Below are 16,923 nucleotides of genomic sequence, written 5' to 3'. Positions count from 1 at the left end.
AGAATCGACAGCAGACCAACACCGACAACGATAGTTCAGGTATACATGCCGACGTCGCAAGCTGAAGATGAACAGATAGAGAAAGTGTATGAGGATATTGAAAGGGTAATGCAGTATGTAAAGGGGGACGAAAATCTAATAGTCATGGGCGAATGAAATGCAGTTGTAGGGGAAGGAGTAGAAGAAAAGGTTACAGGAGAATATGGGGTTGGGACAAGTTCTGTAACAAGTTTCAGCTAGGAATAGCGAATACCCTGTTAAAGAATCACAAGAGGAGGAGGTATACTTGGAAAAGGCCGGGAGATACGGGAAGATTTCAATTAGATTACATCATGGTCAGACAGAGATTCCGAAATCAGATACTGGATTATAAGGCGTACCCAGGAGCAGATATAGACTCAGATCACAATACAGTAGTGATGAAGAGTAGGCTGAAGTTCAAGACATTAGTCAGCAAGAATCAATACGCAAAGAAGTGGGATACGGAAGTACTAAGGAATGACGAGATACGTTTGAAGTTCTCTAACGCTATAGATACAGCAATAAGGAATAGCGCAGTAGGCAGTACAGTTGAAGAGGAATGGACATCTCTAAAAAGGGCCATCACAGAAGTTGGGAAGGAAAACATAGGTACAAAGAAGGTAGCTGCGAAGAAACCATGGGTAACAGAAGAAATACTTCAGTTGATTGATGAAAGGAGGAAGTACAAACATGTTCCGGGAAAGTCAGGAATACAGAAATACAAGTCGCTGAGGAATGAAATAAATAGGAAGTGCAGGGAAGCTAAGACGAAATGGCTGCAGGAAAAATGTGAAGACATCGAAAGAGATAGGATTGTCGGAAGGACAGACTCAGCATACAGGAAAGTCAAAACAACCTTTGGTGACATTAAAAGCAACGGTGGTAACATTAAGAGTGCAACGGGAATTCCACTGTTAAATGCAGAGGAGAGAGCAGATAGGTGGAAAGAATACATTGAAAGCCTCTATGAGGGTGAAGATTTGTCTGATGTGATAGAAGAAGAAACAGGAGTCGATTTAGAAGAGATAGGGGATCCAGTATTAGAATCGGAATTTAAAAGAGCTTTGGAGGACTTACGGTCAAATAAGGCAGAAGGGATAGATAACATTCCATCAGAATTTCTAAAATCATTGGGTGAAGTGGCAACAAAACGACTATTCACGTTGGTGTGTAGAATATATGAGTCTGGCGACATACCATCTGACTTTCGGAAAAGCATCATCCACACAATTCCGAAGACGGCAAGAGCTGACAAGTGCGAGAATTATCGCACAATCAGCTTAAGAGCTCATGCATCGAAGCTGCTTACAAGAATAATATACAGAAGAATGGAAAAGAAAATTGAGAATGCGCTAGGTGACGATCAGTTTGGCTTTAGGAAAAGTAAAGGGACGAGAGAGGCAATTCTGACGTTACGGCTAATAATGGAAGTAAGGCTAAAGAAAAATCAGGACACTTTCATAGGATTTGTCGACCTGGAAAAAGCGTTCGACAATATAAAATGGTGCAAGCTGTTCGAGATTCTGAAAAAAGTAGGGGTAAGCTATAGGGAGAGACGGGTCATATACAATATGTACAACAACCAAGAGGGAATAATGAGAGTGGACGATCAAGAACGAAGTGCTCGTGTAAGACAAGGCTGTAGCCTTTCACCCCTACTCTTCAATCTGTACATCGAGGAAGCAATGATGGAAATAAAACAGAGGTTCAGGAGTGGAATTAAAATACAAGGTGAAAGGATATCAATGATGCGATTCGCTGATGACATTGCTATCCTGAGTGAAAGTGAAGAAGAATTAAATGATCTGCTGAACGGAATGAACAGTCTAATGAGTACACAGTATGGTTTGAGAGTAAATCGGAGAAAGACGAAGGTAATGAGAAGTAGTAGAAATGAGAACAGCGAGAAACTTAACATCAGGATTGATGGTCACGAAGTCAATGAAGTTAAGGAATTCTGCTACCTAGGCAGTAAAATAACCAATGACGGACGGAGCAAGGAGGACATCAAAAGCAGACTCGCTATGGCAAAAAAGGCATTTCTGGCCAAGAGAAGTCAAGTAATATCCAATACCGGCCTTAATTTGAGGAAGAAATTTCTGAAGATGTACGTGTGGAGTACAGCATTGTATGGTAGTGAAACATGGACTGTGGGAAAACCGGAACAGAAGAGAATCGAAGCATTTGAGATGTGGTGCTATAGATGAATGTTGAAAATTAGGTGGACTGATAAGGTAAGGAATGAGGAGGTTCTACGCAGAATCGGAGAGGAAAGGAATATGTGGTAAACACTGATAGGGAGAAGGGACAGGATGATAGGACATCTGCTAAGACATGAGGGAATGACTTCCATGGTACTAGAGGGAGCTGTAGAGGGCAAAAACTGTAGAGGAAGACAGAGATTGGAATACGTCAAGCAAATAATTGAGGACGTAGGTTGCATGTGCTACTCTGAGATGAAGAGGTTAGCACAGGAAAGGAATTCGTGGCGGGCTGCATCAAACCAGTCAGTAGACTGATGAAAAAAAAAAAAAAAAAAAAAAAAAAAATCTGGATTGACCTTCGCCAATCAAACTATCCCTTCGCCTTGATGAAGTCAAGGACTCCTATTCGCCCCTAGTCTAACTATTGGGGTGGTAGACCGTTCAGATAACCAGTCCACTGCGATGCCACTCAAAATTCGCTTGCAGGCGTTTAACTATAACTCTGTCCGTTCACACTGCACAATAAGTGTGGCGGCCATCACAGTGAACAACGCTTAATCGCAAGGACTCAATATAGACTCGCACTTCGATTCGCTCTCGACACAGCTGTTCTCCCAGTGAAGTTCTGAGGAGAGACTTGTCGCTCTTGGAGCGAGGAACAACGGAAAGGCCCCTCTCCACGCCAGACGTGAAGGGGTATATCTTTCGGTCTCTTCCATTACTCCTTCAGCTCAAGGCGTCAGGAATATCGTCTGCCAATCAGCATTGCTCTTCTAAAATGGGAGAATGACTTTTCGTTTAAGGCGACCAATCTGGAAATCTGTAGCATTGGTGTTTGGCGTTTGCTGTCTCCTTGTGAAAACCTCAAACTGTGTGCTATGTTTGTAAAGAATGCGTAGGCTGGGCGCTCCCACACAATGTAGCGGAATTTGCTTTTAAGCCGAACACGGGGTCGTACATTCAGTCGGGCAAACGCTGACTGCTCTACGGGCGGTCACTGGCCGACGTAGATGGGTTGGAACTGGCCTCCTGGCATGCGGTTGCCTATCTCGAACTAAAAGCCCCTGCGACCGTCGTGTCTAGAATGTATGTGTGCACGCCAGCCTCGAGTATTTCAACCACGGTGCGCACTTGCGATTTATTAGTTATTTTCATATCGTGTACATGAATTCATACAACATTGACTTTATCTTATCGAGTTTGGGTTCGAATGAAGCGTCTTGATGTGCGGAATATGATTGTGAGGGTGGAATATGTAAGCAATGAAGGTCAGGAGACCACGATGTCTTACAGTACTGCTGCCCATGCAGCTTCAACACGATACCACAGTTCATCAACAGTTCTGACAGGTGGATTCTGACGAGCCAGTTGCTCGGCCACCAACGACCAGACGTTTTCAATTGGTGAGAGATCTGGAGAATGTGCTGGCCAGGGCAGCAGTTGAACATTTTCTGTATCCAGAAAGGCCCGTACAGGAGCTGCAACATGCTGACGTGCATTATCCTGCCGAAATGTATGGTTTCGCAGGGATCGAATGAAGGGTAGAGCCACGGGTCGTCACACATCTCAAATGTAACGTCCACTGTTCAAAGTGCTGTCAATGCGAACAAGAGGTGACAGAGACGTGTAACTAATGGCACCCCATACCATCACGCCGGGTGCTGTAAACAGAACCTGGATTCATCCGAAAAAAATGACGTTTTGCCATTCGTGCACCCAGGTTCGCCGTTGAGTACACCATCGCAAGCGCTCCTGTCTGTGATGCAGCGTCAAGGGTAACCGCAGCCATGGTCTCCGAGCTGGTAGTCCATGATGCTGTAAACGTCGTCGAACTGTTCGTGCAGATGGTTGTTGTCTTGCAAACGTCCCCGTCTGTTGACTCAGGGATCGAGACATGGTTCCACGATCCGTTACAGCCATGCGGATAAGATGCCTGTCATCTCGACTGCTAGTAATACGGGGCCGTTGGGATTCAACACGGCGTTCCGTATTACCCTCGTGAACCGACTGATTCCATATTCCTAACAGTCATTGGATCTCGACCAACGCGAGCAGGAATGTCGCGATACGATAAACCGCAATTGCGATGGGCTAGAATCCGACCTTTATCGAAGTCGGAAACTTTATGATACGCATTGCTCCTCTTTAGACGAGGCATCACAACACCGTTTCACCAGGCAACGCCGATCAGCTGCCGTTTGTTTATGAGAAATCGGTTGGAAACTTTCCTCATGTCAGCATGTTGTAGGTGTCGCCACCAGAGCCAACCTTGTGTGAATGGTCTGAAAAGCTAATCATTTGCATATCACAGCATGTTTTTCCTATCGGTTAAATTTCACGTATGTAGCACGTCATCTTGTTGGTGTAGCAATTTTAATGGCCAGTAGTGTAATAAGTGACACAATGAAAAGTATCCTCTACCAGGCACTTCACAGTGGTTTGCAGACTACAGTTGAAGACGTTGATGTACATGCGCACCGAAGACATTGAAATGATCGTATGGCGTCGATAGCCGAGAGGCCCCATCCGGGAGCTTAGGCCGCCGAGTTGCCAGTTTTAGTTCAACTGATGCCACATTTGGCGACTTGCGTGTCGGTGATGCGGACAGCGTAAGACCCAGTCCTCGAGAGGAGAAAATCTTCAAACCAGCCGGGAGTCGAAAGCGGGACCGCTGAACGGTAGGCAAATGAGCAACCACTCAGCTAAGCAGGAGAACACCGAAGACAATATTTATAAGCGACCCACATAATAGCCATTGTTGGCAGGAGGCTCACGTTGTTGCCCTATAGGTAGCGTCACCTGTTTAAATCATCCTTAGCCGGCCGGTGTGGCCGAGCGGTTCTAGGCGCTACAGTCTGGAACCTCGGGACCGCTACGGTCGTAGGTTCGAATCCTGCCTCGGGCATGGATGTGTGTGATGTCCTTAGGTTAGTTAGGTTTAAGTAGTTCTAAGTTCTAGGGGACTGATGACCTCAGATGTTACGTCCCACAGTGCTCAGAGCCATTTGAACCATTTTAAATCATCCTTGCGGACATGGTGGCTAGTAGCTGTTTACCTGTGCCCACTTGGACTGAGTGTTCGGCGCAGTGTAGTGGAAACGTTCACGAATACGGAATTGGGGGATGGGTACGTGGTGCATGTGTCAGCATTCGGTAAAGGCCGTGCCACTCAACGTTAGTATCGGGTGAGAATTCCAGGACAGGAGTAGCAACCTGTTGTCCTCTTAGGAAGCTCGGCAGTTTATGGCCACTGGATGAGTCCCTGAAGAATGAGGACAAGACACTGCGAGGAGGCGCTTGTTCATGCAGATGGTGCCAACCTAGCGTCAGCGTAAGGCAGACTGCTGCAACAAGTACTGTTGTGTTGTCTGACGACACTTCCACAATTCCACCTCCACTGTTCACATTCTGTCGCTCTACACGTTGATTACATAACCAGTTGTTTATCACCTCACACCTCAGTTGAAACCTTCAAGTCCACCGATTCCATCTATGCATCAAGATGGTCGCATCCGTGTTTGGCGACGTCGTGGTTAATGCACACTGGAAGCGTGTATTCGTCATCGCCATACTGGCGTATCACCCGGCGTGATGGTATGGGGTGCCATTAGTTACACGTCTCGGTCACCTCTTGTTCGCATTGACGGCACTTTGAACAGTGGACGTTACATTTCAGATGTGTTACGACCCGTGGCTCTACCCATCATTCGATCCCTGCGAAACACTACATTTCAGCAGGATAATGCACGACCGCATGTTGCAGGTCCTGTACGGGCCTTTCTCGATACAGAAAATGTCCGACTGCTGCCCTAGCCAGCACATTCTCCAGATCTCTCACCAATTGAAAACGTCTGGTCAATAGTGGACGAGCAACTGGCTCGTCACAATACACCAGTCACTACTATTGATGAACTGTGGTATCGTGTTGAAGCTTCACGGGCAGCTGTACCTGTACACGCCATCCAAGCTCTGTCTGACTCAATGCTCAGGCGTATCGAGGCCGTTATTACGGCCAGAGGTGGTTGTTCTGGGTACCGATTTCTCAGGATCTATGCACCCAAACTGCGTGAAAATGTTATCACATGTCAGTTCTAGTATAATATATTTGTCCAATGAATACCCGTTTATCATCTGCATTTCTTCTTGGTGTAGCAATTTCAATGGCCAATAGTGTAACAGCAAACAAACCAGTGATACACAATGCCTCCCTTTTTATTTACCTGCCACTGGAGTTGGCTTATTGTTGCAAGAAACATCGGTGCTGCAAGCTGTAAAGAGCCAGCAAGTAGCTTACTATGAGGCAGAGGAGTCCTGAGGCATACCGAGGACTGCAGAAAGTCTTCTCATTTTGCTGAATACTTTAGCTGTAAAAAACACCTCCTCCGGGTATTTCCCTTACAAATTGCGAGAAACCTAGAAACAGGACCATGTCAGTTGCCGTATGGGAAAGCTCAAAGAATTAAGCTGATGAAATGCAAAATCATAAAACATCACAAGAGGAGACGGAACTTGGATATCTATATTATAACGGCAGGCTTCGCACCGAATCTTCTGCTGTGTAGTCGAAACAACATTGGCAAAAGACGGGCAGGCTTACTCATAGTCCCCACCTATCCCCACGCGATTTCCATATTTTTGGAACCCTGAAGGAAGAATTCATGATCGTTGATTTGCTTCATACGACGAAATGCACGCGTAGATACACTCATCGTTCCACATGGTGTCGCAAGCGTTTTTCCATCAAAACACTGACCGTTTATGTCACAATGGGACAAATATATTAACAGTTACAGCTATTACTTTTGAAATAATAAACAGCTTTGCTACTTTTTTTTCCATCTATCTCGTTTCCAGTTGACTGCCCCCAGACTAAACGATTATCCTGGAGCTCGTAAACCTGTACTAGTTGGAGGTTGACCATCTAATGGCTTGTAGGGGCAACAAAAATTCATTTTCATTAGTTTATGTAACTAATCACGGATTTTAAAAATTTTCAATGTCATCATACTCTCCCATTAAGAGGTATAATCTTATGTTAGAAGTTACCAGAACGGGAAAAGTACTACAGTTAGAAACTGTATATTTGTCTTTCGGCAGTGTCACTGACGTCGCGTAAATACTCGGACATTATTCATCCAGTGTCAGGAAAGGAGAGCATTTAACGACTTCCAGCAAACGTTAAACATTATTTTAATCCTTTACGAAACTTTTTCTCGCTGACACCCCCCCTCCCCCCCCCCGCCCCCCCCCCCCCCCCCCACAAACTGATGAAAGAAAAAAAAGGGGGTTCTCGCATACTACATTTTTGCTGTTATCGCGAACTTCAGCATCAGAGATGACGTTTCAATTCATTACTTCTCTACTACGACTCAGTTCGCAACACAGTTTGCTTACAATATTCATCTACACCACTGAATGTACCTGGAAAATTATACCATTGTACGACACATAGTTCAGGATATACAACACCATGGATATTTAGATGCTTGGAAAAGTAACTTTCGCTTAAAATGGTGCGCAGTAAAACTTCAGCATTAGGCATTACGTTCCAGTTTATTATTCCTTTACTACTAATTCCATTTGCAGCATACTTTACAGGCAATATCCATAGGTATCACTGAATGTACCTGCCTGGTAGTTCAGGAGAAATGACATTATAAACACTGAGATGTATGTAAAACCAATCTTTCTTAAAACGAATCGCAATTTCATAATTGGAGCGTTAGTTACGCCCAACAAACCTTAAACACAATTTCAGACGTTTTATAAACTTCAGCACATTAACTCATTTGTAAAGTTACAAGGCGTTTGAAGCTATTTTGTACACCATAGTTCTGTATCCATACTAAACGGAAACTAAGCAGCAATCAACTATTTAGGTGTTCCAAGGCGAACATCAACAAAGAAAAAGTGGTTCATTCTCGAACCGCTTCCAACAATGTCATCGCTTCTTTCCGTTGTTGCACTAGACATACAGCGACCATTGCTTTAGAGCGCGATCTACACAATTCCTAGTACCGAGGGGTATTCATTGGACAAATATATTTTACTAGAACTGAAATGTGATTACATTTTCACGCAATTTCGGTGCATAGATCCTGAGAAATGAGTACCTATAACAGCAATCTCTGGCCCTAATAACAGCCTTGATAGGCCTGGGCATTGAGTCAAATAGAGCTTGGATGCCGTGTACAGGTACAGCTGCCCATGCAGCTTCAACACGATACCACAGTTCATCAAGAGTAGTGACTGGCGTATTGTGACGAGCCAGTTGCTCGGCCACCATTGACCAGACGTTTTCAGTTGGTGAGAGATCTGGAGAATGTGCTGGGCAGGGCAGCAGTCGTACATTTTCTGTATCCAGAAAGGCCCGTACAGGACCTAGAACATGCGGTCGTGCATTATCCTGCTGAAATGTACGGTTTCGCAGGGATCGAATGATGGATAGAGCCACGGCTCATAACACATCTGAAATGTAACGTCCACTGTTAAAAGTGCCGTCAGTGCGAACAAGAGGTGACCGAGACGTGTAACCAATGTCACCCCATACCATCGCGCCGGGTGATACGCCAGTATGGCGATGACGAATACACGCTTCCAATGTGCATTCACCGCGATGTCGCCAAACACGGATGCGCCCATCATGATGCTGTAAACAGAACCTGGATTCATCCGAAAAAATGCACCCAGGTTCGTCGTTGAGTACACCATCGCAGGCGCTCCTGTCTGTGATGGAGCGTCAAGGGTAACCGGAGCCATGGTCTCCGAGCTGATAGTCCATGCTGCTGCAAACGTCGTCGAACTGTTCGTGCAGATGGCTGTTGTCTTGCAAACGTCCCCATCTGTTGACTCAGGGATCGAGAGGTGGCTGCACGATCGGTTACAGCCATGCGGATTAGATGCCTGTCATCTCGGCTGCTAGTGATACGAGGCCGTTGGAATCCAGCACGGCGTTCTGCATTACCCTCCTGAACCCACCGATTCCATATTCTGCTAACACTCATTGGATCTCGACCAACGTGAGCAGCAATGTCGCGATACGATAAACCGCAATCGCGATAGGCTACAATCCGACCTTTATCAAAGTCGGAAACGTGATGGTACGCATTTCTCCACCTTACACGAGGCTTCACAACAACGTTTCACCAGAAAACACCGGTCAACTGTTGTTTGTGTTTGAGAAATCGGTTGGAAACTTTCCTCATGTCAGCACGTTGTAGGTGTCGCCACCGGTGCCAACCTCGTGTGAATGCTCTGAAAAGCTAATCATTTGCATATCACAGCATCTTCTTCCTGTCGGTTAAATTTCTCGTCTGTAGCACGTCATCTTCGTCGTGTAGCAATTTTAATGGCCAGTAGTGTAGCTATACACAAAAGAACGTAATTTGTTCGTGTTATTTATTTCACAAATATTCGTTTCATTTACCAAATATTATTACGGCAACGCACTTTTACAGAAAAAGTATTTACACAATTTAATTTAAAACAAGACACTGTACTGATTTCACATTTGATTTACTGTTTGGTTCAATTTTTGTCATAGACAAGCGCGAAATTGGCTCTAAATCGTCAATCTTCGAAAACTTATAATTGTTTTTATGGACAAAACGGTAGAAATTCTACAGATTTGTTTTATCAAATTTAACTCGCAGAGTCTCGTTGTTTAGCATGTCGATGTGTTTCGACTGTATTGCATTTTCAGGGAAGGAGTGACAGATGAGTAGCAAGAAATAAATTCACACGGACGAACGGTAAGGGAAGGGTCGCCATCAGATCAACGACGACTTCACGTCCAGAGGTTCTGGGCCCTCACAGAACTGTGTTTTTGAGGTACCAACATAACAGTGAGAATATGTATTTCCAGAAATGGTTCGAACTCATAAAAAGATATATAAATTTTAAAGGCGAATAGTTTTAGAAAAACTGTAACGAAATGTTCAGATCTATGTTTTCCTTCCATATTTTGTAAAGGTCAAGCTCTCATCATCGCGAAGGTTGGTCTCAATGTTACAGAGCTTTACCAGGTGTGGTTCTACTGGAAGTGGTGCACCGTTTCCTGGTTCTGACCCTTGAACTGACTACCCAGCCGCTTATACGTGGACCTATAGTTCAACGTCGGCTGCGATCCACGGTGCAAGTCGGCATTTTTCACAATGACAGAAACTGGCGGATGTGTAAGTATGATAACTGACAAATAATAACCGCACTACAGTTCACGAACCAAAAATCAGATTTTTGGATCCTTAGTCTGGTGCTGAATGGCTAACCCATCAAGACACAGTGCGTTAGAACGCAGACTTTGTAGTATCAGTTATCGTGGTGCAATGGAATTTGTGATGCTATGACGTTTTTGGAGAAAGAATATCTCCTCTATAAAAATCAACATCGATTCCGCAAATGAAGATCTCAAGAAATTCAATTCCCTCCGTTCGTTCATGAAATGCAGAGTGCCGCAGACGAATGATCTCAGGTTGGTCCAGTGTCCCTCGACTTCCGGAAGGCACTCGATTCATTTCTGCAACGTCTTTAAGTGAGCGAAATACGAGCTTACTAAGTATCGGACCGGCTGCGTGATTGGATTTCAGACTTCTTTTCTCATAAAGTTCGACTGTGTTTCTTAACGGAACGAAATCCAACAATGGTCAGATGGGAGTACCAAGAAGGAGTGTCATGGGGCAGTTACTGTTTGCTTTTTATATAAAAGGTTCAGTGGGTAATGCTGGAGTCGCCGAAGGGCTAATTGCGAACGATAATGTTGTTTACAGGAGGGTAGCCACGCCAAAAATACTGTAGCGAAGTACAGGAAGATCTGCAAAGAATTCACGATTGATCCAGTGACTGGCAGTTAACTCAGAATGTAAATAAATGGTACGTGTAGCGCATAAATAGGCAAAGAGATCTACTACTGGCGGAATAAACCGCTGGTGACCCATCACTAGAAACAGCAAAAATCGTAAAATACCGTCCAGTCTAAAGTGGAATGACCACATAAAACTAATTGCAGGAAGAGCAAATTTCAGCCTGAGATCCACTGGGTAAATCTAAGACAAATGTAGCCAATCTCTGAAAGGAGTGGCTTACAGAACACTTGTTCCATCGATTCGTGAGTATTATTCATCAGTGCGAATCCATTAAGAGCTAGAACTAATACAAGATGTGACGAAAATGCAAGGAAGAGCGGTCCGTTTCATCATGAGTTGGCGCGTTCAATAAATTTCAGTGGCAGACGATACAAGAGAGGCACTGTGCATCACGTAGAGCTTCACTGCTCACATTCCGAGGCAGAACATTTGCGGAAGAGTCGAGCAACGTATTACTTCTTCCCGTACTCGTATCGCGAAATGAAAAGTCAGGAAAATCGAAGGTTATGCAAAGTCTCCCCGACAGTCATGCTTCCGACGAGCTATTCGCGAGGTGAACAGTGAAAAGAAGATTATGGGGAAGGGGGAGGGAGATAATGTTGCCAGAAGTATCCTCCGTCACATACAGTAAGAAGTCGTGCGGACTGTAGATCTGAATGCTCATGGATAAATAGTGAACGATAAATACACTGGCCGATCAAAAGTGTTCTGACATCCATGTGGAATGCGGAATAGACCAAAAGGTGTCAGGAAAGAAGGACCCACCAGTATAAAAAGAGGGCCAGAAGGGCTCTCACTGACTAGTGACTGGGTCTCACCGGAGTAATAACTCCACCAAGGACGTTTCAACCCTTGTAGAGCTGCCCAAGTCGTCAGTTGGTGAAATGATTGTGAAGGACAATCTCAGCTTAATCAAGACTAGACAGTTCTCATGTACTGGTGGATACGGACCGGTGGCTCTAAAAAGTCGCTTGAAATCGTGGAAGGAATCACACATGGGTTCCAGAGAGCTACCAGCAGTCAGCTAGCATAATGACTGCGTACGGAGTTTAAAATGATAGGTATAGTGGTCGAGCAGCTCGTCATAAGCCACTCATTTCTTTGTCAGTTCTGAGCAACTCTTAAGGTGGTGTAAAGAGTGAGACTCAACTGGAGTAACTAAATACTGTTTTCCGTAATCTCTTCACGAAAGAAGACGAAGTAAATATTCCAGAATTCGAAACCAGAACAGCTGTTAACATGAGTGGCATAAAAGTAGATATCTTGGGTGTTGCGAAACAACTCAAATCACTTAAGAAAGGCAAGTCTTCCGGTCCAGATGGTATACCAATCAGGTTCCTTTCAGAGTATGCAGACACAATAGCGCCTTTCGTAGCAATCATATACAACCACTCACTTAACGAAAGGTCTGTTCCTAAAGACTGGGAAGTAGCACAGGTCACACCAATATTCAAGAAAGGAAATAGGAGTAACCCATTGAATTACAGACCCATATCACTGACCTCAATTTGCAGTAGAATTTTGGAGCATATATGTATACCTTGAAGAAAATGGCTTATTGATACATAACCAACACGGATGCAGAAAATATCGTTCTTGTGCAACACAGCTAGCTCTTTATTCCCATGAAGCAATGAGTGCTGTCGACAAGGGATCTCTGATCGATTTCATATTCCTAGATTTCCACAAGGCATTTGATACCGTTCCTCACAAGCGACTATCAATCAAATTGCGTGCATGCGGAGTACCGTCTCAGTTGTGTGACTGGATTCGGGATTTCCTCTCAGAGAGGTCACAGTTCGTAGTGATAGACGGTAAGTCATCGAGTAGAATAGAAATGATATCTGGCGTTCCGCAAGGTAGTGTCATAGGCCCCGTGCTGTTCCTGATTTATATAAATGACCTAGGGGTTAATATGAGCAGCCCCCTTAGATTGTTTGCAGATGACGGTGTAATTTACCGTGTAGTAAAATCATCAGACGATCAATTCCAATTACAAAATGATCTAAAGAGAATTTCTGTATGGTGCGAAAAGTGGTAATTGGTACCAAACAAAGAAAAGTGCGAGGTCATCCACATGGGTACTAAAATAAATCCGATAAATTTTGGGTATACGATAAATCGCACCAATCTAAGGGCTGTCAATTCGACTAAATACCTAGGAATTACACTTACGAGCAACTTAAATTGGAACGACCACATAGATAATATTGTGGGGAAGGCGAAACAAAGACTGCGCTTTGTTGGCAGAACACTTAGAAGATACGACAAACCCACTAAACAGACAGCCTACATTACACTTGTCCGTCCTCTGCTGGAATATTGCTGCGCAGTATGGGATCCTTACCAGGTAGGATTGACGGAGGACAACGAAAAACTGCAAAGAAGGGCAGCTCGTTTCGTGTTATCCCGCAATGGGGGTGAGAGTGTGACTGATATGTTACGCGTGTTGGGGTGGCAGTCACTGAAACAAAGGCGAGATCTGTTTACGAAATTTCAATCACCAACTTTCTCTTCAGAATGCGTAAATATTTTGTTGACATCCAGCTACGTAAGGAGAAATGATCATCATAATAAAATAAGAGATATCAGAGAGCTCGAACGGAAAGATTTAGGTGTTCGTTTTTCAAAAATGGTTCAAATGGCTCTGAGCACTATGGGACTCAACTTCTGAGGTTATCAGTCCCCTAGAACTTGGAACTACTTAAACATAACTAACCTAGGGACATCACACACATCCATGCCCGAGGCAGGATTCGAAACTGCGACCGTAGCGGTCTCGCGGCTCCAGACTGTAGCGCCTAGAACCGCACGGCCACTCCGGCCGGTGTTCCTTTTTCCCACGCGCCATTCGAGAGTGGAATGGTAGAGAAGTAGTATGAAAATAGTTCGATGAACCCTCTGCCAGGCAGTTAAGTGTGAATTGCAGAGTAACCATGTAGATGTAGATGTAGAGAGTGTATGACTGGAAACGAGTGATTTGGAGTGACGAGTCACGCTTGTACCCTGTGGCAGTCTTATGGAAGGGTTGCGTTTGAAGAATTGCTGGAGAAAGTTCCCTGCCATCGTGTAGTGTGCGGTCAGTGAGGTATGCAGAAGGTGGTATAACTGTATGGGGGTGTCTGTCTTGGTTCAGGCGTGATCCTCTCATTGTCCAGGAGGAAACGCTAAATTTGGAAGGATATGAAGACATTTTAGAGAATTGTGCACTAGGTAATGTTGAGGAACAGTTGGGAGGTGAATTTGATTGTATCAGTATGGCTGAGGACACTGCTATAAAGCATTATCTGTAAGGCAGTGCTTTGTGCACAACAGCACTCCTGAAAAGGACTGATGTGATGTGACCAGACCTGAACCCATTGGAAGAGCTGAAGGATGAGTCACCATATGGCCTTCGCTCCAGGACCGTGCGTCCGACACCAGTACATTCTCCGGTTTCGGCTCCTAAGGAACAATGGACTGCCGTTCCTCCACAGACTTTCAGACACTACTGGATGTCTTCCCAGCAGAGTTCATGACATTATAAAGGCGAATCATGGACGCAGCCCGTATTACTATCCAACTGTAGGTGTCCCGGTACTTTTATTAGATGTGTAGTGAAATAAGTGCAGTAATGAGTGCAGTGCTGTGACGCTGGCAGCTGGGACAGTGAGCGGGCGGGTGCCCTCCTGCCCGCACCAGCAGAGCGTAGCGCCGTGCGCAGCCACCCCCGCCGCCCCCAGGCGGGAGCGTCACTTCCTGCGGCCACCGGGCCAGCGGGCAGCGGGCAGGGGCAGACGCAGCCACGCGCGCTCGGGCATCGGGTTCAAGGCCCGCGGCGCCAGCCCAGCCGCCTTTGTCTGCCCGCAACAATCGCTGACTGTGCGGCGGGCCGGGCGCTCCTTCCGGCCGCACGCGACTTGCGCCACGCCGCCGCCGCCGCCGCCCCTGGCGGATGTCTTAACGCGCCGCGCCGCGCCTGCCTGTCACACCTGCGACAGCATTGTTCCCGGTAAAAGTCGCGCAGCGGATGGCAAACTTGGCACCACGCCCCTCTTAGACAGTGCGAGGGCACTTTCACTCGGGAAACGGTCCATCCACATGCAGAGATTCTCTTCACATTGAAACTTATGCGTTCTTTCACATGAGAGACGCCGAGCGTCGTCTTCGGCTCACTATAAACGTCCCATACTTGTGACGCTCCAAAAACACTACTGGCCATTAAAATTGCTGCAACAAGAAGAAATGCAGATGATAAACGGGTATTCATTGGACAAATATATTATACTAGAACTGACATGTGATTACATTTTCACGCAATTTGGGTGCATAGATCCTGAGAAATCAGTACCCAGAACAACCACCTCTAGCCGTAATAATGGCCTTGATACGCCTGGGCATTGAGTCAAACGGAGCTTGGATGGCGTGTACAGGTACAGCTGCCCATGCAGCTTCAACACGATACCACAGTTCATCAAGAGTAGTGACTGGCGTATTGTGACGAGCCAGTTGCTCGGCCACCATTGACCAGACGTTTTCAATTGGTGAGAGATCTGGAGAATGTGCTGGCCAGGGCAGCAGTCGTACATTTTCTGTATCCAGAAAGGCCCGTACAGGACCTAGAACATGCGGTCGTGCATTATCCTGCTGAAATGTAGGGTTTCGTAGGGTTCGAATGAAGGGTAGAGCCACGGGTCGTAACACGTCTGATATGTAACGTCCACTGTTCAAAGTGCCATGAACGCGAACAAGAGGTGACCGAGACGTGTAACCAGTGGCACCCCATACCATCACGCCGGGTGACACGCCAGTATGGCGATGACGAATACACGCTTCCAATGTGCGTTCACCGCGATGTTGCCAAACACGGATGCGACCAACATGATGGTGTAAACAGAACCTGGATTCATCCGAAAAAATGACGTTTTACCATTCGTGCATCGAGGTTGGTCGTTGAGTACACCATGGCAGGCGCTCCTGTCTGTGATACAGCGTCAAGGGTAACCGCAGCCATAGTCTCCGAGCTGATAGTCCGTGCTGCTGCAAAAGTCGTCTAACTGTTCGTGCAGATGGTTGTTGTCTTCCAAACGTCCCCATCTGTTGACTCAGGGATCGAGAGGTTGCGGCTGCACGATCCGTTACAGCCATGCGGATAAGATGCCTGTCATTTCGACTGCTAGTGTTACGAGGCCGTTGGAATCCAGCACGGCTTTCCGTATTACCCTCCTGAATCCACCGATTTCATATTCTGCTAACAGTCATTGGATCTCGACCAACGCGAGCAGCAATGTCGATGTACGATAAACCGCAATCGCGATAGGCTACAATCCGACCTTTATCAAAGTCGGAAACGTGATGGTAAGCATATCTCCTCCTTACACGAGGTATCGCAACAACGTTTCACCAAGCAACGCCGGTCAACTGCTGTTTGTGTATCAGAAATCGATTGGAAACTTTCCTCATGTCAGCACGTTGTAGGTGTCGCCACCGGCGCCAACCTTGTATGAATGCTCTGAAAAGCTAATCATTCGCATATCACAGCATCTTCTTCCTGTCGGTTAAATTTCCCGTCTGTAGCACGTCATGATCTTGGTGTAGTATTTTTAATGGCCAGTCCTGTATATCGACGCCCCTTGTATTCGGAGAAGTCCGCAACTCGTTGCCTAGTGGTGCGTGCAACGTCTTCTATATTACTGGGTGCAAGGCTTTTTTTTCTGGCTAGGTTAGAGATCAAGACAGGAAGAAATTAAAGACATGAGATGCCAGTGAGCATTGATTTAAATCAATGGGAAAAGTTGAAAATTTGGGCCAGACCTTGTTTCGAACCCTGCTCTGCTGCTTACTTGGCACTTGCGCTG

This window comes from Schistocerca nitens, chromosome 1 (assembly GCF_023898315.1).
Source record: "Schistocerca nitens isolate TAMUIC-IGC-003100 chromosome 1, iqSchNite1.1, whole genome shotgun sequence".
In the NCBI taxonomy this organism is placed as follows: domain Eukaryota; kingdom Metazoa; phylum Arthropoda; class Insecta; order Orthoptera; family Acrididae; genus Schistocerca; species Schistocerca nitens.
The sequence above is the reverse complement of the archived record's forward strand: the minus strand, read 5'-3'. Positions refer to the sequence as shown.